The 25,641-nt window shown below is 37.5% G+C and overlaps 1 protein-coding gene across 3 annotated transcripts in view; it reads left to right on the forward strand.

Annotated features, from left to right (window-relative positions):
- Positions 1-25,641, forward strand: part of PARD3B (par-3 family cell polarity regulator beta) — a 1,037,301-nt gene that overhangs the window by 557,853 nt on the left and 453,807 nt on the right. The gene's annotated exons all lie outside the window — the stretch shown is intronic.

Raw genomic sequence — 25,641 nt, forward strand, 5'->3', positions numbered from 1 at the left:
TCCAATAAGGATGATGATAGCACCTACCTTGTAGGGTTGTTGTGAGAATTAGTTGAGCAGAGATGCTAACACGTGGTAGGTGTCGAATAGTGTTGACTCCTGTTATTTCCCATGCCTGGTGCACACTGTGTGCTCAGTAAATATTTGTTGACTGAATAAGTGAAAACTATGCATTATTAAAGTAGACAATATAGAAAGCTGGAAAAGGTATTGCTAAAACAGCTATTACCCCTGATCTATATCTAATCTGTATTGAATGCATTATCCATCCTGCTACAATCATTTTAAAACAAAAAATATGCAGAGATTTCCTTAGATATCAGGGCACTAGCAACTTCTAATTACACACAAGACAATGAGGGTAGGGGTAGTTAGTATTAAATGTAAAGATGTAGACATAGAGAATGGACTTGAGGACACGGGGTGGGAGGGGGAAGCTGGGGCGAAGTGAGAGTAGCATCGACACATGTGCACTAACAAATGTAAAATAGATAGCTAGTGGGAAGCAGCCGCATAGCACAGGGAGATCAGCTTGGTGCTTTGTGACCACCTAGAGGGGTGGGATAAGGGAGGGTGGGAGGGAGACGAAAGAGGGAGGGGATATGGCGATATATGTATGCATATGGCTGATTCACTTTGTTGTACCACAGAAACTAACACAGTCTTGTGAAGCAGTTATACTCCAATAAAGATCTATAAAAAAATTTTTTTAAATAAATGTAAATGACAGTTTAGGTAGTTTAAATTATCATGAAAACATTTGCATGGTCTAGTTGTACAGTTTATTTGTAAAGACATATAAAAACAATAAGTATCAGTACTTTTTATTTTAAAACATTAGAGGTATTTTTGAAGTATTAAAAGTATTTTAAAGTACTTTTAAAATATTTCAATCTTGACTACAATAACGTGTTAGAACAATGGTCCTCAAAACATGGTCTCAGAGCAGCAGTGTAGCATCACCTGGGAACTTGTTAAACATGCAAATTCTCAGGCTCCCTCCAGAACTAAGAAATCAGAAACTCTAGGGGTGGAGCTCAAAGATGTATTTTAACAAGCCCCCCAGATAGTTCTGATGTGCCCTCAAATTTGAGAACCACTGGAATAGTGGTTTAGTTCTAGAGTGTAACAAGGCCTATAGGATAACTTACTGCCTGTAGCTGACTAGCTTCAATAATCACATTTTCAACTTTATCTTTCTGTTCTGCAAACAGTTTCTTGCGCTGTGAAAAGTATTCAGTGAAAATTTCAAGCCCAGTTGAGTTGCATCTCTTTAGCCACGTGCCCCTCATTTTGGCAAAGGGCCAGTGCTGAACGCAATCCAGTTACTCAGCTCAATTACACCTGATTCATTTAGGCAAACTCAATTGTACTTGACTTTTTCAGGCCCAACTCGATTGTGCTTTAAAATTTTCACGCTCAATTTGATTGTGCTCAAAATGTGTTATGTGCCACCTTGTAACTTGTAGATCTAGACACATAACAGAGGGAGGTACTTTTAGGGAAGCTTAGAAGATCGGGTTATTGGCATTTGTCTGCAGTTACACTTATTTTATCTCCAACGTGGTGTGCTGCAGGTAAGGTATCCTCCACCAGCCCCGTGCATGGACCATAATCTACCATCCCCATTCTGCTATGTTGAATTCAGGTCAGAGTTTGTAAAGCTCCTAAGAAAGTAATCCTCGTGTACTGTCACAGAGCCACTATGCTTAGTTGTTCCCATTTATCTCATTTTAAAGGTGGAAAAAATTAGGCGCAGAGATATTGCCCCGTACCAAAATTTATACTGTTTGTCAAAATCAGAAATTTTTTTTTTAAACCAGATTTTATATTTTATTCAAATCACATTTATTTTAAATTTATTTATTTATTTATTTATTTATGGCTGTGTTGGGTCTTCGTCTCTGTGAGAGGGCTTTCTCCAGCTGCGGCAAGCGGGGGCCACTCTTCATCGCGGTGCGCGGGCCTCTCACTATCGCGGCCTCTCTTGTTGCGGAGCACAGGCTCCAGACGCGCAGGCTCAGCAATTGTGGCTCACGGGCCTAGTCGCCCCGCGGCATGTGGGATCTTCCCAGACCAGGGCTCGAACCCGTGTCCCCTGCATTGGCAGGCAGATTCCCAACCACTGCGCCACCAGGGAAGCCCAGAAATATTTTTAAAGGAAGACTTCCACCTCACTGAGATAAGCATCATACCTTCTCACTTGTGCTGTGTACTAGAACACCAGGCCCTTAATCTCTGGCAATTTTTTAAAATGCATTCAAGAACCCACAAGCCTGAGGGATTAATAGTCATCTGCTACTCCCTGGGAAGTACTCATACCTAAAAGAATTTTACTGAACCCTTGTCAGCAAAATCTAGTCTTGATAAAATAGATGATGATAAATGCTCTGGTTCAGCATTATTAAAACAGATGGAGGAAGTGCTGGCCATTTTGCCTGGTTGTATGGCTTCCAGGTGTCAGAATGAAAATACTTAATGGGTTTTATCACAAGACTGGTTTCGTTGGAGTTTGGAAGGTGGTGCAAGGAGGAGTGTTCTGTGCTGAAAAGAAGCTCTCCTGACATTCAGAGGACTGGGGCCTAATTACATTCTCTTGCAAAGTTAAGGATGAAGAGCCATGAGATCTGGCCGTACTCTCATGGCACAAGACATATATCTTATTAGTGGCCACTGTGGCCATGATTAGGCTTCCGGAGGCTTGAAAAAAGAAGAGTTTTCTGAATATACATGTTTAAACAGCTCAGAAAAAGGAATATTGCGACCAGCCACAGACTATATCCTTCTTATTATCCAGTTAGCAAAATGTTACCAGTAATTCATGCCAGCTGTTGATACGGAACAGCTGGATGAGAAGGTGTTACAAAGCTCAGGGAATGACCTTGATTTGCCTAATTACCCCGATGCCTGTGATCAGTACATTTGTTAAGGTACATTCGCCGTAAGATAAGGAAATGCGTTCATTTTGTAAAGGATATTTAAAGATTAAGGGGAAAAAAGTACTGCCATAATTGATTGTGGTCGACTTTTCCAGCTGTTATCGAAGTAAATACCACACATGTGAAACTGTCGCAAGAGTCCGTTTCACTTTGAAAGTATACTGAGAGGTTTGAACATGTTGCATCTGCCTGTTTTTCAAGAAAATGTGTGATCTTTATCGTTAAAGAATATCAGCTTAAGATTGTTACTTTTTTTTTTTTTTTCCCCCTAAGGGCTGATAAAACAGAGATAGACACTTAAATAACAATCTGTTGCCACTTACCTCTTCCCATGCCCCGTCCCTAAAGATTCTCTGGGCAATGACTTTTAAATATGTTCTCATTATTTTTAATGAGTGTGCAGAACATATGATGCATAATGCACCAGTAGATAGGTGCCCTTTTACTGAACTTGTCAGATATAATAAAACATTGAAGGAGTTAAGATGCATTTTTCTTTAAGATATTATAATTATTTAAATTAAGATGCCCAAGTACAAATCATGTACTATTCAATTCCTGTTGCTGCCTAAAGAAAGCCCCACCCCAGTCTTAGTTCTCTCTTTAAAAAAGAATGTTTTATCACAATGTTAAGAAGACAAAAGAACATTTAATATTGTTATGTCTCTTTAAGTTTACCCTTCTTTAAATCTGCCCCAATGGCAGGATATTCAATTATTAACGAGTTCAATTATGTTTCCTGGCCACTTATTGAGTTATATGAAGGACTTTTAACACGGAGTCTTTCCATAATTAATTCTTTGCATTTCTTAGAGGCTTAGGACCTAAGGAAAGATTGTTTAACAGCTTAAAATCTTGTTTCAATTTTCTTATATTTCCTCTTTCTCTTCTTTTCCTTCCTCTCTCCTTTTCTTTCTTGCTCTGACCTATCATCCTGCCTTTCTGGAAGCAAATAACACTTAGTATGGTATCTCTCAATTGCAGAGTACTTTTATGTCTATATTACATTAAAATGCCAGGTGGTGATGAAGAGGAAGGTAATAGTATATTATGTTAAACTACATTAAAATGCCAAGTGGTAGATGAAGATGGTGGTAGAATGGAGAAATATATTATCCCCAAGAGCAACAAAGCCTCCCCTTGCTGGTCTTTGTTGCATAAATATTGGTGCCTCTGGCTCCTGGTTTATGGAACTGTCAGCCTTAGCACCCTGCAGGTGTTACAGACTTTCAGCCTGACTCAACAGGGCTCTCTTCTCTCCTTCCTAGCAGCTACATCTTTCAACTGTAGACCCTTGACTTCCCACTGGAGGAGAAAAACACACAGAAACAAACAAGCAAAAAACCAGAAAGTGGCAACACACAAAAACACCCAACCACAACATGTTACCCATGACTTGCTTGCACTCCATCTCCCTGAGATCAAATGCTTCTCATCCATGATACACAAAGAGAGACTGATGTTCAGGAGAATTGTCTTCTTGGGCCTCCATCTCCCTCTATGTCTGGATCTACATTGATGATAACAGGACCCAGTTGTTCAATAAATATTTACTGAACACCTATTTCCAGTTCAGTTGATCAAATACTTATTGTTTATTTATGCTAGGTGTTGTACCAGGCACTGGGTATTCTAAGATGCACTAAATCGTGATCCCTGAACTACCGGAGCTTATAGACAATGCTAAGCGCCCTTAGAGGAACAGGGTAAGAATACGGCATAGTACCTATCATCTGTGGGGAAAGCTAGTGGGAGGGAAATAGGTGTACAAATTTAAGGAAGAAGCTGAGAGATTAATAGTGAACTAAAAGTTAAAAAAGAAAGAAATTAATAAGGGTTTTTAAATCATGAAAAATTTCATTTATGGGGTAGGACTTTCGTTGGGCCATGGATAAATTCAAAGAAGCAAAGAGGGAAAAACTTCCAGGAATATGGAGAAGCATAAGCCAAAGGCAGGAAGGAAAGCTGAGGAAAAGGAAGGAGTAGAAAAACGAAGCATCTTGCTTATAGTGATATTCTTGTTGGCTACTTATGCTATCACAAAAATTTGCAAGTCTATAACAAGGCCATTTCTAGGGGTAGCATAGAAAATCCCTCAAATGTGACTTTAGGATCTATTTGAAGCCCTCTTTTATAAGGTCTTTGTTTATAAGTTCTGTGTTTGGGCTTATTCATGTAGCCTACATTCAACTGGAGCATCTACTGGGCTGGAAAGTCCAAGATGGCATCCCTTACAAGGCTTTCAGTTGGTGCTGGCTGTTGGGTGGGGCACTTTGGTTCTCCTTCATGTGCCTTCTCATCCTCCAGAAGGCAGTACATCTTCCTTACCTGACATTCTCAAGACAGCAAAAGCAGAAGATGCAGGTGTTCTTAAGGCCCAGCCTTGCAAGTTGCACAGTGTTACTTCTGCCTCATTCTCTTGGCCAAAGCAAGTTACACGGCCAATCAAGATTCAAAAGAGAGGTGGATAGATTCTACATTTGGACAGAAAGAGCAGTAGTCATGTTTCAAGAAGGCATAATTCACTGGGGCCAATATTACAGTCTCTCACATTAGGTTAGGAAAGTTGGTGAGTACACTATTCTATAGCAGAATGAGTATTGGTCAGGGATGTAAGATTCAGTTACCGGCCCAGGGCTTCCACTGGTTGGGTGAGTTTTTAGAAAGGCCATTTAACTTCTTGGGTCTTATCTTTCTATATTGCATTCACAAAATTTTTATCGAGTTCTTTCTCAGTGCAAATAGAGTGCAAGAGATAAAAAAATCTATAAGCCATTCCCCTTTCCCTACTTTGCTGTTTAGCAACATTTTAACCATGACATTCTTGCTAAACATAAATTGCTGTCTCTATTCTGGATACTTCTCTCCCTAGGTGAGGGATATGCTTTTCCCTTTTTTTCCCATCCCATGTAGAGGTTTACTCTATAGTAGACACCCACGACCTGGATTGGGGCCGGGAGTCAGGGTTTGGATAGTGTAGATAGTGATAAACTAATAAATACTAAGATTAAATCATCAGAATAAGAAGTATTTTGACAGTAAAATGGGAGAAGACTTTCCTTACCTATAAAATGAGAAGACTAAACTAAATGGTCTCTTCCTACTGGAAATTTCTGTGCATCAGATATTGGCATGACACTCCATAAAGACAGTACCTGAATTATGAATAATCTGTATATATAAATGGGCAGCAGTAGTCCAGCTCTGAGTGTTTGTTCCACAGTTCAGAGTGCCTTGGGAGCTTCTGACCTAAAGAATGCCTTCTCCTACGTAAATGTATAGCTAACAAATTGCCAATAGATATCTCTCTTGCCACCATTTCAACCCCCTGCCATTGTGGTGCTTGTTGCCATAGTAGTTAGTAGACACAGATGGAGCCCTTTTTCTAATACTCTCCTGACACCACCATAGCTTTGGGTACCATAAGAGACTTCTCCCATAGCTAGCTCAGAAGAGAATGTGTTCCTTCTTTCCTAAATTGGAAATTGAGGTGTATTTTCCCATAGAACATTCTTAAATATAGCCCATCCAATAGAATGTAAATTCCTATGTACTGTTATGTTTTGAAGATACTGCAGAGTGAACAAACCTTGATGGCTAATTAAAACCTAGGCACAATTTACCAGTATTTCTTTTTAGGGAAATAAAAAATCGAGTCCCAAGAATCAAATTTACAAACCAACTTACAGCATACAACCTGTTTTCTGACTAGAAATTGCCTTGTCTGTACCCACAGTCACAGTTTATTTAAAGCTTATTTCCATTACACATAGAGAAAAGTGAATGAATTACAAACACTATTCATTAATATTTTGGCCATCCTTAATGGAATAAAAAAAAATATCTGGGTTCTGGATTCTTCTATTAGAAAAATATGACTGTGTCAACACTAGCACCTTGTTGTTGGCAGATATTTTCAATGTAATTTATTAATGCAAGCCACCTCATTTCCTCGTGGGTACTAGACAGGTTGTAAGTAAATTATATAAATAAATATTAATGTAATTATCAATTTGATAATTTTATGTGCTATGTAGGCATGCAAGAAAATTGAACAAAGATGAAGGCTGCCGTAGTTGTTCATGTGTGAGGACCTACATAAGAGTGACTTATTCCCCATATGGTAAGGAGATAGAAGTGCACTAGATCGAGCCTTGTCTTCAGCTGCCTGAGTATGACTGTAAAAATATATATATGTAATTTTTCATGGTGGTTAAGTTAATAACATGCCACAATAATTTGTGCACTTCTTTGTGTACTTTGGGAACCAAATCATATACATCCTAGTTGGAAAGAAAGTAAAGGCAAAATACCTGCAAACAAGCTAGAGGCTTATTTTTTTTAAAGCCCGGTCTTTGCAGTCAAATAGTAGTTCAGAGGTTCCTCTTTAACCTGTAGGGTTTCTTCATAAAAGAATACCGATAGCATGTAAATGTCTTACTTCCTTCACAAACCTTTGAAAATGTAACCCGAAGATTGCGTTGTCTCTCACCCTCGGCTCCCAGTAGCTCTCTAGGGAGTGGGCATGTCTTATCAGGCAGAAGCAACCAGGCAAGGGCAGCCGGCACATTGAGAGGCCAGGGCAGTGTAGTGGTCAAGGCCACTGGGCAGGTAGTGAAAGGCCTCTTGCTGTGTTAAACAAATGCAGTTTCCTTCCCGCCTTCTGCAAGAGCTAACTTTGTTTTGCACTTCTCTTCTGGTATAAGAACAATAAGGATTCATAAGGCCATTCTGCCTGTGTGGAGATGTGCATTAGATTATCATAAACCCACAGATAAAAAGTGCAGTGGTCAATGAGAACAGGCATTCTTGGATGAAATAAAAGGTTTAATTGAAAGTACTGTCCCATGGGAGATAGATGATTGAGCGTGGTATTGTCGACATCAATTACCATAGACCAGAGAGTGAAGAAAATAAAAGGAAGACCATTCTTTTTTTTTGAGTTCCCAAATCTGTTTCTCTTTAAGAGGAGGTAGGAGATTATCTTAATAGGATGCTGAGGAAAAAAAGTGAGCTCTTGTTCATACACAGTGTTCTTAGAACACTTTTAAAATTTCCCAGGAAGTTGCAGCTGAATTTACTACTAGTACAGATATTTTTTGTTGGAAGTTAGAGATCTAGACAGAGTACAAAGTGTACTGATGCTGAATAATGGTTAAAATTGATAAATATCTATTGTGTTGAGTTATATGAGTAAATGATTTGCACTTATTCATAATTATAGAAATTTTTGGTTCTTTGATTATGCCTCTCAGCTTGTTTTTTTAGTAGGTTGGGTTTCTGTTCTACAACGTAACAGAAAAGAAAAAAATAAGTTGAAGAGGCTTTTGAACATACGGTCCCCATTAAACACTAAACGGCTTCCTTTGTATCACTAAAATATGGCTCCCTTTATAAATCACGCATATTTGTCTAGCCGATGCCCTACTTTTGATGTGACTAAAACAATGAGATGAACTCTACATTCATAGAGAAAAAAGCTGGGATCAAGGACTGCCTTAACAAGAAAATAATTGGTCAGGTGTCTCTTTTACCAGTCATTAACATATTTGAATTAAGAGTTTGAGTTTTCCTTTAGGTCAAATAGAGTATAAAAAATATTCTGGATTATGTGTGCCTAATGTGCAATACATTTGAAAGGACAAAGACAGGGAGATACCAAATATATTTAGCGTTTTACTTGGTGTTTTACACAATGCTGCCCAATTTAGTTTAAAAAAAACCTGTCAAAGCAACTTTTAGTTTATTTGCTTTTCAGTTTTATTTAGAACAAATGAATTCGCTCAATAAGTGAATTTAAACTTCTTAGACAATTGTTTAGGAGTGGACATAGACACAGTCTTAGGTTTGAATGTGAAAAATTGCTTTTTTAGGGTTAATTTGAACAGGGTAATTGCCAAATACTGCCAGCTGTCATAATAAAGGAGAAGTGAGTGACAGGTTTACTCCACCCCATATCAAAACTCAAGAGCGGATATGGTGATCAGAAGAGCCAAAATAAATGTGAGTTCTTAGAAACATTTGCAAGCTATTTTCCTGCAAAGCTCAGCCCTTCATAGGCATCAAAGTACAAACATGTGGTGATTAAGCTTAGCACTATTATAGAAATGAGAAAGTGGGATCGCTGTTGCTGTAGATATCCCAAATGCACTACCTAATACTCCAAAGTTCCATTAGGTGATGGTGGTGACAGTGGTCTATATTACAAAGTATTGGGACTTAACTAGCAGTTTTTAAACTACTTTTACTATTAGTGAAAATGTCACCCATTTGAGCTGCAATGGAAGAACTAACTGATGCAGCACTTGTCTGCAATGCTCTTTAATATTTACTGCACACTTATTCTCAGGCATTCATTGGAATAGGTGCTAGTGGCATAAATAGAAGTGAAATGGACCTTGTTGCCCTTGAAATCCTTGAAGATTTATATAATAACAAATAACTATAATATAATGTGATTAGTGCTATAATTGAATTATGTATAGAGACCCAGGTGAGGGCCCAGCCACAGAGAGCAGGTGACAGTTCAGCTGGGTTTTGATAGGTATGTAAGAGTTTTCAGTGGGTGTCAAAGTGGGAGGAGGGGAGAGAATTATTTTTAGAGAGAATCCCACCTAAAAAGTAAGAGAAGCTCTTTGTAACATTTAATTAATTAACTTCAGTTCTATCTAACAAACATGTTAGAAAGTTTAGGCCAGAAGTGTTAAAATTATGCTTTTATAGATAAGATGCAAGACATACCTGTCCCATTTTTTTTGGCCTTTTAATGCTATTATTTCAAGAAGGGCATTATGGCAGAGAAGCATCAAATAAATAATTTATGAAGTCATCCTCTAACAAATATTTTTTATACATAGGCATTCTATCAGATGCTAAACTGGATTGAAAGTTGAATTAAACATAATTCCTGCCTTTGGTGAGATCACAGTGCTATAGTGGAATCAAAACAGGCACACCAGCAAATAATTGTAAGAATAGAAAGAAAGGGATGAGAATCATAAGAAAAGGAGAAAAACAGAAGAATGGAGCTCAGAGGAAGGCAAATTGTTTTCCTACTGATAAAATCAGAGAAGGAAGAGGCAGCTTGCATGCTGAGACACAAAGACTGGGTGTTTGGAAATACTAAGTAAGGAGTCTTTGATTCCATTAGAACTTTGCTGTAAAATTTCCTTTGAGATGAAAATAATTGCTGCACTTTATATATATACACACACATACGAAATAAAGATGTTTCCCTATTTGTATGATTTCATTATCATAAAAAGTGTAGGTCTGTACCATCAGGAAAATGCTTCACTAAAAAGATTCATTCACTCTTTATGCTTAGATGATTCTTCGTTTTTCATGTATCAGAGTAAAAATGGACCTGTGATGGATTAATTTAAAAAAATTTAATTCCTTAGGAATGAACTAAATTGAGATAGTCCTTGTTTATTCTTTGAAGCATACTTTACTTTGTTGGAAAATGAAGATCCGTTATTTCAGGGAAGAAAGAAGTCCTGCTAAACCTACATCTAGGGAAATATTGATTGGAAGTATGCTGAACTTTTAAACTTCTTGTAATTACAGACTGATTTTACAGGAATTAAGGCCATAGAAATTGCTCCCTTACTCTTGGCCTGCTTTCCTGTATATATAACAGCAAAGAAGAAAAACATTTGGAAGATGAATACTGAAGAAGAAGAATGCAAAGTTAAAGGCAACATTCAGCAGCCCAAGCCAGTTATTAGGACTCTGTGGCCTCTGAAGAGTCCCTCTTAAGAACCCGGCAGATCCAGTGCTGGGTCGCCTCAGGCCAAACAACCAACAGGGAGAGAACTCAGCACCCCACCCCCCATCAGCAGACAAGTGGATTAAATTTTTACTAAGCTCTGCCCAACAGAGCAACACCCATCTCTACCCACCACCAGTCCCTCCCATCAGGAAGCTTGCACAAGCCTCTTATATAGCCTCATCCACCAGGGGGCAGACAGCAGAAGCAAGAAGAACTACAGTCCTGCAGCCTGTGAGACAAAAACCACAATCACAGAAAGATAGACAAGATGAAAAGGCAGAGAACTATGTACCAGATGAAGGAACAATATAAAACCCCAGAAAAACAACTAAATGAAGTGGAGATAGGCAACCTTCCAGAAAAAGAATTCAGAATAATGATAGTGAAGATGATCCAGGACCTCGGAAAAAGAATGGAGGCAAAGATCGAGAAGATGTAAGAAATGTTTAACTAAGACCTAGAAGAATTAAAGAGCAAACACCTAGAAGAATTAAAGAACAAACAAACAGAGAGGAACAATACAACAACTGAAATGAAAAATACACTAGAAGGAATCAGCAACAGAATAACTGAGGCAGAGGAATGGATAAGTGACCTGGAAGACAGAATGGTGGAATTCACTGCTACAGAACAGAATAAAGAAAAAAGAATGAAAAAAAATGAATACAGCCTAAGAGACCTCGGGGACAACATTAAACACACCAACATTCATATTATGAGGGTCCCAGAAGGAGAAGAGAGTGAGAAAGGACCCGAGAAAATACTTGAACAGATTATAGTTGAAAACTTCCCTAACCTGGGAAAGGAAATAGCCATCCAAGACCAGGAAGCACAGAGAGTCCCAGGCAGTATAAACCAAAGGAGAGACACTCCAAGACATATAGTAATCAAATTGACAAAAATCAAAGACAAAGAAAAATTATTGAAAGCAACAAGGGAAAAACGACAAATAACATACAAGGGAACTCCCATAAGGTTAACAGCTGATTCCTCAGCATAAACTCTACAAGCCAGAAGGGAGTGGCACAATATATTTAAAGTGATGAAAGGGAAGAACCTACAACCAAGATTACTCTACCCGGCAAGGATCTCATTCAGATTCGATGGAGAAATCAAAAGCTTCATAGACAAGCAAAAGCTAAGAGAATTCAACACCACCAAACCAGCTCTGCAACAAATGCTAAAGGAACTTCTCTAAGTGGAAAACACAAGGGAAGAAAAGGACCTACAAAAACAAATGCAAAACACTTAAGAAAATGGTAATAGGAACATACATACCGATAATTACCTTAAATGTGAATGGATGAAATGATCCAACCGAAAGACACAGGCTTGCTGAATGGATACAAAAACAAGACCCATCTATATGCTGTCTACAAGAGACCCACTTCAGACCTAGGGACACATACAGACTGAAAGTGAGGGGATGGAAAAAGATATTCCATGCAAATAGAAATCAAAAGAAAGCTGGAGTAGCAATACTCATATCAGATAAAATAGACGTTAAAATAAGGAATGTTACAAGAGACAAGGAAGGTCACATATAATGATTCAAAGGATCAATCCAAGAAGAAGATATACCAATTATGAATATATATACACCCAACATAGGAGCACCTCAATACATAAGGCAAATGCTAACAGCTATAAAAGAGGAAATCTACAGTAACACAATAATAGTGGGGGACTTTAACACCACACTTACACCAATGGACATATCATCCAGACAGAAAATAAGGAAACACAAGCTGTAAATGACACAATAGACCAGGTAGATTTAATTGATATTCATAGGACATTCCACCTGAAAGCAGCAGATTACACTTTCTTCTCAAGTGCACACAGAACATTCTTCAAGATAGATCACATCTTGGGTCACAAATCAAGCCTCAAAAAATTTAAGAAAATTGAGATCATATCAAGCATCTTTTCTGACCACAATGCTATGAGATTAGAAATAAATTACAGGGAAGAAAACGTAAAGAACACAAACATATGGAGGCTAAATAATATGTTACTAAATAACCAAGAGATCACTGAAGAAATCAAAAAGGAAATCAAAAAATACATAGAGACAAATGACAACGAAAACACGACGATCCAAAACCTACGGGATGCAGCAAAAGCAGTTCTAAGAGGGACATTTATAGCAATACAGTCCTACCTCAAGAAACAAGAAAAATCTCAAATAAAGCAATCTAACCTTACACCTAAAGGAACTAGAGAAAGAAGAATAAACAAAACCCAAAGTTAGTAGAAGGAAAGAAATCATGAAGATCAGAGCAGAAATAAATAGAAACAAAGAAAACAGTAGCAAAGATCAATACAACTAAAATCTGGTTCTTTGAGAAGATAAACAAAATTGATAAACCTTTAGCCAGACTCATCAAGAAAAAGAGCAAGAGGACTCAAATCAATAAAATTAGAAATGAAGTTACAACAGACACAGTAGAAATACAAAGCATCATAAAAGACTCTTACAAGCAACTGTCTGCCAATAAAATGGACAACCTGGAAGAAATTGACAAATTCTTAAAAGGTATAAACTTCCAAGACTGAACCAGGAAGAAATAGAATATATGAACAGACCAATTACAAGTAATGAAATTGAAACTGTGATTAAAAATCTTCCAGCAAAGAAAAGTCCAGGACCAGATGGCTTCACAGGTGAATTCTATCAAACATTTAGAAAAGAGCTAACACCCATCCTTCTCAAACTCTTCCAAAGGATTGCAGAGGAGGAAACACTCCCAAACTCATTCTACGAGGCCACCATCACCCTGATGCCATAACCAGACAAAGATATCACAAAAAAAGAAAATTCAGACCAATATCACTGATGAATATAGATGCAAAATCCTCAACAAAATACTAGCAAACAGAATCCAACAACACATTGGAAGGATCATACACCATGAGCAAGTGGGATTTATGCCAGGGATGCAAGGATTCTTTAATATATGCAAAACAATCAATGTGATAAACCATATTAACAAATTGAAGGAGAAAAACCATATTATCATCTCGATAGTTGCAGAAAAAGCTTTTGACAAAATTCAACACCCATTTATGATAAACACTCTCCAGAAAGTGGGCTTAGAGGGAATCTATGTCAACATAATAAACACCATATACAACAAACCCACAGCAAACATCATTCTTATGGTGAAAAACTGAAAGCATTTCCTCTAAGATCAGGAATAAGACAAGGATGTCCACTCTCGCCACTCTTATTCAACATAGTTTTGGAAGTCCTAGCCACAGCAATCAGAGAAGAAAAAGAAATAAAAGGAATACAGATTAGAAAAGGAGAGGTAAAACTGTCACTGTTTGGAGATGACATGATAGTATACATAGATAATCCTAAAGATGCCACCAGAAAACTACTAGAGCTAATCAATGAATTTGGTAAAGTAGCAGGATACAAATTTAATGTACAGAAATCTCTTGCATTTCTATACATTAACAATGAAAGATTGGAAAGAGAAATTAAGGAAACAATCCCATTCATCGTTGCAACAAAAAGCATAAAATACCTAGGAATAAACCTACCTAAGGAGGTAAAAGACCTGTACTCAGAAAACTATAAGACACTGATGAAAGAAATCAAAGATGACACCAACAGATGGAGAGATATACCATGTTCTTGGATTGGAAGAATCAATATTGTGAAAATGCCTATACTACCCAAAGCAATCTACAGGTTCAGTGCAATCCCTATCAAATTATCAGTGGCATTTTTTACAGAACTAGAACAAAAAATCTTAAAATTTATATGGAGACAGAAAAGACCCTGACTAGCCAAAGCAACCTTGAGAGAAAAAAAGAGAGCTAGAGGAATCAGACTCCCTGACTTCAGACCATACTGCAAAGCTACAGCTTCAAGACAATACGGTATTGGCACAAAAACAGAAATATAGATCAGTGGAACAGGATAGAAAGCCCAGAGATAAAACCCCGTATGCTCAACTAATCTATGGCAAAGGAAGCAAGGATATACAATGGAGAAAAGACAGTCTCTTCAATAAGTGTTGCTGGGAAAACTTGAGAGCTACATGTCAAAGGATGAAATTAGAACACTCCCTAGCAACTTTCACAAAAATAAACTCAAAATGGATTAAAGACGTAAGTGTAAAACTGGACACTATAAAACTCTTAGAGGAAAACATAGGAAGAACACTCTTTGACATAAACCACAGCAAGATCTTTTTTGACCCACCTCCTAAAGTAATGGAAATAAAAACAAAAATAAACAAATGTGAACTAATGAAACTTAAAAGCTTTTGCATAACAAAGGAAACTATAAACAAGACAAAAAGACAACCCTCAGAATGGGAGAAAATATTTGCAAATGAATCAGTGGACAAAGGATTAATCTCCAAAATATATAAACAGCTCATACAGCTCAATATTAAAAAAACAACCCAATCCAAAAATGGGCAGAAGACCTAAATAGACATTTCTCCAAAGAAGACATACAGATGGCCAAGAGGCACATGAAAAGCTGCTCAGTATCACTAATTATTAGAGAAATGTAAATCAAAAGTATAGTGAGGTATCACCTCACACCAGTTAGAATGGGCATCATCAGAAAATCTATAAACAACAAATGCTGGAGAGGGTGTGGAGAAAAGGGAACCCTCTTGCACTGTTGGTGGAAATGTAAATTGACACAACCACTGTGGAGAGCAGTATGGAGATTCCTTAAAAAACTAAAAATAGAATTACGATATGACCCAGCAATCCCATTACTGGTCATATACCCAGAGAAAGCCATAATTCAAAAAGACACATGCACCCCACTCTTCATTGCAGCACTATTTACAATAGCCAGGTTGTGGAAGCAACCTAAATGCCCATCGACAGACGAATGGATAAAGAAGTTGTGGTACATATATACAATGGAATATTACTCAGCCATAATAAGGAACGAAATTGGGTCATTTGTAGAGACGTGGATGGACCTAGAGACTGTCATGCAGAGTTAAGTAAGTCAGAAAGAGAACAACAAATATATATTAACACGTATATGTGGAATCTAGGAAACTGGTACAGGTGAACCGGTTTGCAGGGCAGAAATTGAGACACAGATGTAGAGAACAAATGTATGGACACCAAGCGGGGGAAGCGGGGGGTGGTGGTGGGGGTGGTGGGATGAACTGGGAGCTTAGGGTTGCCATATATACACTAATATGTATAAAATAGATAACTAATAAGAACCTGCTGTATAAAAAAATAATAAAATTATATTAAAAAAAAAAAAAACCTGGCAGAAACACTGCAGGAATGTTAGAGAGGGAGTCTTCTCAGATCTAGGCGACCTACTTCCTCTCTTTTGGTGAGATCTCACAGACCCAGAAGCCACCCTGAAGGCCAGACTATAGGATGACTATAGCCTGATGTCTCATTCTAGTAGGGATGCTATAACAGTACCACACACTGGATAGCTTATAAACAGTAAAAACTTACTTCTCACAGTTCTGGAGGCTGGAAGTCCAAGGTCAGGGTGCCTGTATGGTCAGGTGAGGGCCCTCTTTTGGGTTGCAGACTTCTTATTGTATCTCTGTATGGTGGAAGGGCTAGGAATCTCTGTGGGGTCTCTTTTATAAAGGCACCAATCCCACTCATGAGGGTGCCGCCTTCGTGACCTAATCACCTCCCAAAGGCCCCACCTCTTAAAAACTATCTCCTTGGAGATTAGGATTTCAACATATGAATTTTGGGGGGGACAAAAACATGCAGACGATAACAGATGCATATATGTGTCAAATAGAAAATGTGTTACCAAAAGAAAAGACATGATTAAGAGAAATATAAACCCTATGATATATCATTAGCCCTGGATATCTCCCTTGTGTGTGTGCGCGTGTGTGTGTATCACCCAGTTGTTGGATGGGATTATTTGTCTCAATTCTTCACTTCCAAATAGTAGCATTAAATACCTATATTTTGGTTATGGTCTCATGATGTGTGGAGAGTATTTCCAAACTTCGCCTGTAGACTTGGCCATATGAATTTATTTGGCCATTGAGATGTTAGTAGATGTTTTATGGGCAAAGGCTTTAAATGTACTTTCATTTTTGCATTCCTGCCTTTCATCATGTGAGAAACATGTTTCAGATACCCAGTGGTCTAAGGAAGTTAAGAGATCTGTGGAGCAGACATGCACCTCATCCACAGCTTGGAAGCCAGCCTACCTGAACCCAGCCTAGATCAGCCAGACAGCAGTCAACCTGAGAAATGTGAGCTGGAAATAAATGCCTTATTGTTCATATCACAATTTTGGGATTGGTTTGTTATGCAGTATTTGGGAGGCAACAGCTGACTGACACATCCGTTCACTTTTCCCCATTAATTAACTCTGGGTAGATTTCCCTCCCTTCTCCCATCAGTTTGTTAGTAGTAGTGAGGATAGGAAGACATATCCACGTTTTAAATCTAATGGGTTTTATACTCTAGAACCTAAATGACTTCTTATTTTATAGTTATTTTTATCTGAAAATTAATTTTAACAGGGTAATTGATTTAATTATTAAGATAAAAGGCAAATTATATGTCTTTATCTACAAATGGCATATATGTATGGTAAGAATATTCTCATTACAACAGTAAGCATGTACTGTGAATTTAAAATGGTTGTTTCCCACTGAGATTTCTCAATCTCTATTTGGAATTTAAGATTATTTATCATTAATACTATACTAAAGGGGATTGGTTTCCAGCTGGAGTCTCATTAGATGCAATTCAGACATCAGAGAAAAGGGTAGGGTTAAAGTGGTATATTCCTATTATATTATTTTCTTATAAGGCTTAACCAACAAGCAAACACCGCCTCCCCTAGCCCTCATGAAAATATTACTTTCTTGAGGCTGTGGTAGTACTGTTACTTCATTATAGCATAATTTAATAAACATGACTCTCTGTGCCTTAAAGTAAAAGAACATTTACTGGGTCCTCTAGGGAGAATGTAGGTACCTGAGATGTAATCACTGCCTTTAGAATTCTTGAGTTGGGACAAAAGGTATATCATCTTTACTAAAAGAGCTTGTACCCTAAACAATGACACATAGACTAAGAATAGAGGGTGTTATGTAGAACATTCTTATGTATTCACTCTGATGATTTAAGATTTTATTCTGTGACTTCACACTTCCTAAGAGGCCCGTGAAAACAACCTGTAATTCATTGTCCTTAAACTATCTTCAGAAATCTCCCAGTCCCAGACAAATTTAATTTTTTTTTTTTAATTTCACATCAGGAAACTAAATGTCATGTATTCCCCTTTATGGAATAAGGACTCCCTTATTCTAAAAGCTTCAGAATGTACTTGCTATTCTGCATCTTTTGAAGCCTGGCATGAGACTGTACTTTCCTTCCATGATTCTTTTTGTTGTTGATGGAAATTGTGACATATGACATATACCCAGAGTGTGATGCAGAAATAATGGAACTGGAAGGTTGAACCGTGAGGTTATGTGGCATCTCTGGGACCTTGTTCCTGCCCTACCAGATTTCTTTCTGGAGTCTTCTCTGTTCTCTGCTCCATTCCTTTCTAGCCTAACCTTCCCTGTGTTCTCTAATGCAGCGTTTCTTTAAGTGTACGCTAGGGAACACTTTCCTGTAGTACACTTCATGCAAAGATGCATTCCATGGTCAAGTAAATTAGGGAATGTGTATTAACTTTTAAAAGCACCGAAAAGTCCAAACATAAATCATTTCCCTAGAATTTGTCATCATGGAAACCCTCCTTTTTTTCCTTATATGCAATGATTGTGCCCCTGTGTGTTAGACCTTAGAGTGATCCAAGTCTGAGAAGGAATCAGTTTGTTGGTTACTGAAGCCAGCCCTAATTGGACATGGCCTGGGGCCAGACGTCCTCGGGGAGCTCTAGCAGCCTGTGGACTGACTGTGTCATGGGGTCAGGGGACACCCACTTCCTGAGAAGTGGGCCGGACTGAGCTGTGGTCAGAGCAAGCACCCTAACCGGGAGCCCACTTCCTGCAGTGCCGTGTATTTTTATTTATGTTTAGCTTTTGTCCGTGATAGTTCTGTTGTCTTTTAAAGGCATTAAGTGCAGGTAGCCTGGCGTGCAGTGTCTTTGCGATGACAAAATATTAGAAGTATTTCACCTAGGAACCCAGTTTCTCAAATGGGTCTGCTCCTCTTAGAATCAGGCCCACCCTGCTTCCTTTTTAGATCACTGGATTATTACAATCATTTTGTTTGTTCTTGAATCTTATATTCATATAAAAGCATGTATTTTTGTATTTTAACTACTGAATTATTGCCTGTAAAATACTTTAAAGTCTTTTGACTTCTAATAGGAAAGACTAAATACAAAACAAAAAGATCTATTGTTTCTTGATATTAACAAAGCAGGTTCTAGTTTTATAAAAACACTTGCTGTCTGAATTATAAAATATTAATTTATATTACATTTCATGACACAAAATATTATTTTCACTTCTTTAATCTATATCTGAAAAGGAAAAAAAAAATTTCCAGTGTCCTTAAACTGTTGAATTTGCTGATCTTTCAAGTATATATGCTGTAAGTAGGAGGGAAAAAAGGTTGCTATAGGAATCTTAACTCTGACTGACTTTACTTTTGCTAGTTTTAATCTCTGACTTAGTATTATATTATGATTCTTTTATATTGAACAGGCAGTAAAGAATGGCCATTTTTTGACATTTGTTTTCTGGTATTAGATTAATCCTTTACATAAAGGAAATTGGTTTTTGATAAGTTCAGTCAGAGACCAGCTCTTGCTTTCAGTAGTTCCCCTTTCTGCCCCCTTTCTGGGGAATGGATTTCAAATGGATTTGAAAAAGTGTCTCAGTTACAAATATTTTATAGTATTTTCTTCTTTCAGGTATTTGATTTAAAATTACTTTAAAATGAATGAATGTATACTTTAAAACATCACATAACGACATATATTTAAAATATTGATTACTGAGCTAACTATAACAATATCATTCAAAAATCGTTCCTTCATTTAAAGTAAATAGCAGTGTTGTTTACATATAGCTCTATGAAGCTTTTGCCCTACTTACTGCAACATTAACTTACATTTTCCTTTTCTGTGTGATAGTATATAATATTGAGTTTCAGGTTAATTTGCAACCACCTATAGTATAATTCAGAATTTTTAAAATTATCTGTACTCTGATTTCTGATTCTTTTTTGGTGATTTGTCTACATAGTTCAGAGGGCAAAAGACTTTAAAAGATAATCTGCCTACTTGTAAATCACCAATAATTCTTCTGGTTTAGCAGCAGTGGTGGGAAAGTCCTTGCTATTTATTACAATGGTTGTCTTTAGATCACACATACCTTTGCATGTGCTAGCTCATCTCTCGTCGTCGTCTTTTCTTTTTAAATTATTTATTTATTTTTATTTATTTATTTATGGCTGTGCTGGGTCTTCGTTTCTGTGCGAGGGCTTTCTCTAGTTGCGGCAAGTGGGGGTCACTCTTCATCGCGGTGCACGGGCCTCTCACTATCACGGCCTCTCTTGTTGTGGAGCACAGGCTCCAGACGCGCAGGCTCAGTAATTGTGGCTCACGGGCCTAGTTGCTCTGCGGCATGTGGGATCTTCCCAGACCAGGGCTCGAACCCGTGTCCCCTGCATTGGCAGGCAGATTCTCAACCACTGCGCCACCAGGGAAGCCCCGTCGTCTTTTCTTGACTCTCTTAAAAGTACAATCTAAAATAAAACGCTTCCCAGCTGTTGGAATGAGTCTCTGATCTCCACTCTAGGGCAATATTCACATTTTAAATTCTATGTAATCCAATTGGCCAAAAACCTTTCATGCTAAGAATAGCTACCCATGCTTTTTCAGAAGATTAAAATTTTTCAGAAAATTAAGTGTCTTGAAGGTGTCTTATCCTTTTATTGTTGTGAAAATTTATTTAGCTGTAACAAAAGTTTCAGCACCTTAAATTCTTGAGAATTTATTTAGGCAAATTCAGCAGTGGTTAAGCTAATTATAAAATATCTACCCTGGCAGAATTGCCAGGTCTGGCTTTTGCTTTATATTAAAAAAAAAAAACAAAAAACGCTTTTTTTTTTGCCTTAAAGCCCCTTTGTGTGAGTTTTGTAACTGACAAAATGATTGCATGTAAAACATAACTTTTGCATAAAGTAAGCTGCTCCCAACACAAACTAATTACACATTTGGGAGGCGGGGCAAAGACATCCAGAACTTGCTGGTGCTGAGCCAAGATCACAGCATTTAATGAAATGAGGGCCATAAAAGGTTCAGCATGGATGCTTTCAGGTCTGACCTGGGCTTCTGGGAAATTGAACATTGGCCCTGTGGACTGGTGGATTCCCCCAGGCTTTGAAAGACTGGGTTATTACCACTTGTGTGCGTGAATCAAGACTGCTTTGCAATACAGGAACATTTGTGATTCCAGAGATAGCCTCATTTGGAACACTCTTAAGCTAATAATACGGATTCCTCCTTAGTCATCCATCTTCCTGCCTCTGTTTCCTCCTCTCACACCAAATAATTACTTGTGATATTTGTTTGATAAAAATGGTTGTATATGTCAAGCTCCTACTATGTAGATTCCTCTGTTTCCTCTTTCCTGTAGTTAAACTCTATTCCTTCCTGTCAGATAATACTGTGAGTGAAACAGAAAGGCTCTGCCATGCTGTTCAACAACCTTTTTACCAATTATGTTCTGTGTAAACTGGCCATTTCACTTGCAGTGTTGATACATGGTAGCTGCTTGATAAAAATTTGTTGAATGACTGGTTTGTTTGCAAAAATTTGTTGATTGACTCTTTTCACTCAGGCCAGAATGGGCCAGTCTCATATCCGAATTCCAACTGTGAGAGATTATTCATTATGCTTAGAAAGTGAAATAGTATTTCAGGGAACAAAATGAGAGAATGGAGAAATAGAAAAAGAAATAACTGAATGGGAAGGAGAAGCGGAGAGATATATAATTAGGATGGTAACAGAACAACATCTGTAGGAACTTGAAGGAAGTTTGTGTAAACGAGAATAAAGGGTTAGTTAAGGGCTAGGGGATAGGTAGGATAAAGCATTAAAATGGCTTATGAAAATTAGGAAAGAAAAGGCAGTTAACATGTTACTCACCATTTGGTTTTGCATTCCATTTCTTTTTTTTTATTTAATAAAAACAATGCCTTTATATATCATTGCAGTGTTTTCCAAATTGAAAACTGTGATTCGTTATTGGATTATGAAATTAATGTAGTGGGTCGTGACAAATTTTAAAAAATAATGAAATAGAATAGAAAACATTAGAATGTGTTGCCCTCTCGGTAAGTATTGTCTCATGAAACTTTTATTTATATCTGTGTATGTGCACACATATGTATATGCATGGTTGCATAGACAGGAAGACAGGTAGATAAATAATGTGGTTTTGGGTACTTGATCACAGGGCTTCCCAAACTTGATGACATGTACCATGAATATTGTTGTTTGCAATGTTCACTTATGATTTGAGGTACATGATGCAATTTTAAATCATGAACAGTCCAGCGTCTGTCACAGATTGGTAGCTATGACACATCTTGGTGCCTTCATTGAGAATACGATGCTGAAGCTGAGCTGGGTTATCTCTCCTAGGAGTAGGAAGTGTGGTATGAAAATGGAAATTAGACGAGGTTACTTCTAAGGTTTCTTATAACTGTGATACTGTACGCTCTTTATAATTATTTTTAATGTAAAAACTAATTTGTATAAACATTTAAAGTAATGAAATCCAGAATAGCAGGAACCTAGGGCCTATCCAGGGCCTATTTTTGAGTCTCGCACTGTTTTAAGCATCAGTGATACATTGATGGAAAAAAAAGCAGAGCAATATAAAAGTTCCTGCATTCAAAAGACACTATTAAAAAAAAGTAAGCAAGCAAGTATATAGTATGTGGTAAATGCTATGGAGAAAAAGCAAATCGGGATAATGGACACAGGTAGGGTAGTATTGGGAGAACCTTTAAACAATTTTAAACTGAATGATCAGGGAAGACCTCACTGATAAATTGACATTTGAACACAGAATTGAAGGCAATAAGGGAAGAAGGTCTGCAGGAATGTAAGGGAGGAATATTCAAAGCAGAGGGAGGAGGTGACGCAAAGGATTGGGGGCAGAAGTTAGATGAGGTAACTTAGAAAGTGAGGATGGGAGACAAGAGAAAAGGTCAGATGATTGATTCTTAGGACACTAGTATTTAGGGATTGGTGAGATTAGGAAGAGTCTGCAAAAGGGATTGGAAAAGGAGTAGACAGTGAAGTAGGAGATGAACGCTGAAAAGTGGTGTCCTGGAACCAAGAGAAGAAAGTGTTTCAGGAAGTAGGGCTTGATAATTTGGGTCTCATGCTACTGTAGACCAAGTAAGATGAAAGCCGAGGATTGACCATCGAATTTACCAACATGAAGGTCATTGGTGACTCTAAGAGGAGTTAGTATACACACACGTACACCTATATTTATAGAACATATATACATATTATGTATTGTGTATAGTGTTAAAAAATATGTATAGTATAAATACTACTGTAGGATGTATAAATATTATATCTAGTATTGATGATATTAGACATATCTGTATATCTATGTGTGTGTGTGTGTAAATGCATACATGTGTGTCATTATAGAGATGTGTTTACTATCTCTCTACTTGTCAGTGCAATAATATAGCAAATGGTTCTTATATCTTCATAAATTCCTTTTAAAAACATTTATTGTTTTATAATTGAGAAGTGTTGGAAAACAAATTATAAAGAAGAAAATAACAGTCCATATTGCAGTGGCAGTAGATACCAAGTTTTTTCCTATGCAGATAGATGGGACGGGGGTGGAAGGCAGGCAGGTAATAGGCAGATGAGTAGGTGTCTGAATATGAGTATAGAGTATATGTTACATACTGAAATGTACTGTATACATAAGCTTTTATGCCTAATACTGTCATATTCTCACATGATTAAAAGTCTGTTTCACCACTGTTTTATATAATTCTGATTCTTAATAAAAAAGTACAAAAACAGCATATATATAATATATGTATAGATATATATGCATAACTAACTTAGCAAACACCACTTGGTAGACTGCATCTTTCTTCTGTGTTCTATTATAAGTAAAAAGCAGCATTATATATATATATATGCATATATATACATACATATACACACACACACCAATAATTCAGTATTTTTCACTTTTCATACTCTGTTCATCCCACAAAGTTTGCATTTCTGCCTCTGAAAAATTAGCTGCCATATAACCAGAGACATAGCTAATACAATACATAGCAGACTTCCTTAGGAGTTCATTCTGACCATCTCAGTGGTCTGTCATGAGCCTCTGAGCATGAGACCCAGTTAATTGCAGGGACTTTTACTGCCACCCCTTCCTGGTACTTAGGAACATATCATCAGGCAGCACTCACTGTGGTCCCCGTTGCCTCTCTAGACCCTGGTTGCCTTGAACTTGACTGCATTTGACAATTGTTGGTTCAGGGTAGTGGTGTTCACCTAAAGGTGATTTTGACCCCTGGGGACATTTGGCAATGTCTAGAGGCAGTTTTGGTTGTCACAACTGGGAAAGGAGATACTACTGGCATCTAGTGGGTAGTAGCCAGGGATTCTGCTAAATATCTTTCAATGCATAGGACAGCCCCCATGAGGAATTATCAGGCCCCAAATGTCACCTGTGCTGAGGTTAAAGAAAGCCTGAGCTGCTTTGTATCAAATAATGGGATTTGTTTCTTAGGTAGAAATATAATGAGTTAGTTAAAAGAGCTAACCTGTAATAGATTTATTAAATTAAGCAATAAAGTTTAATTTCTTTGAAACGACCCCTTGTCAAAATCTTTACAGCTAACTTCATTTACAGTGAAATTAAATGAAGGAACTATTTCTCTAAGGCTAGACATGGGCTTTCTCTGCTTTGGGAGGAGTCGAAGATGCCATGTCAGTGGATGTGGCTATGATCAGACCTCTTAATCCCGTTTTAATTGTGGGTTCTTTGCTACTTCTGATTTTATAGTTGTTATTTTGTGACTGACATTCAGACATTCACGATAATTTTGAAAATACATAATTTTACATAAGTGTCCCTCAAAGTGACCTTAAGATGAGAGTCTCTAGACATAATTATAGAGCAAAAGGAACTACCGACCTGGAATGAGTTGGTGGTTTCCAGGGCTATCTCACTTTCAAATTTTTCAGTTAAACACCGGGGCAGAGTTTCACATTTCTGCAAGCTCGGGAGGGATGCAGGAGGGGCACCTATACACTTTATCAGCACTTTTCTATCCCCACTTCTGTATATTTGAAAACACTAGGGACCAGACATGATTAACTGCATGCTTCTCCCTGGAGCCCTGAACCCTAATTATGCCTTTTGCTACCATACTCTGTTATTTTTTTAGAACAGCTAGGCTTATGGCTAAGTGTCATTTGTCAAAGATGACATGAATATTTGTTGTGCATTATCATTTTTGTTTAGGTTCAAAAACCAATTGACAGTGAGTTATACTATCCAAAGGAGCAAGCTTAAGGCATGAGCTTTGACAAAGTGAAGTTTAATTCAGCGATACCTGTTAAAAAATCACATCTCTAACTTTAAAATGAACAGTTTATTTTTTCAGCGTTCGGTATCCTATTGACAGTCTTTATCAATAGCCTTGCTTCCACAGTAAATGATATGTTTTAAATTATAGAAGCCAAATATTCCCCCAAATTTTAGAACGTTTCTACACTGAGCTCTTGTTTCTTCATCTGTAAAATGAAGGTGTTGAGATCACATTACCTCTAAGGTCTTTTCGGGTACCTAAGATTCCCTAAGTAACATCCAGTCTCTTTAATTATTGAGAATATCCTGCTGCATTTTCAGATACTTTTCGAATGTTTCATATGGTAGGAGAGCCTTGCCAAAGAAT

Source organism: Balaenoptera borealis (genome assembly GCF_965194805.1).
Source record: "Balaenoptera borealis genome assembly, chromosome: 6".
In the NCBI taxonomy this organism is placed as follows: domain Eukaryota; kingdom Metazoa; phylum Chordata; class Mammalia; order Artiodactyla; family Balaenopteridae; genus Balaenoptera; species Balaenoptera borealis.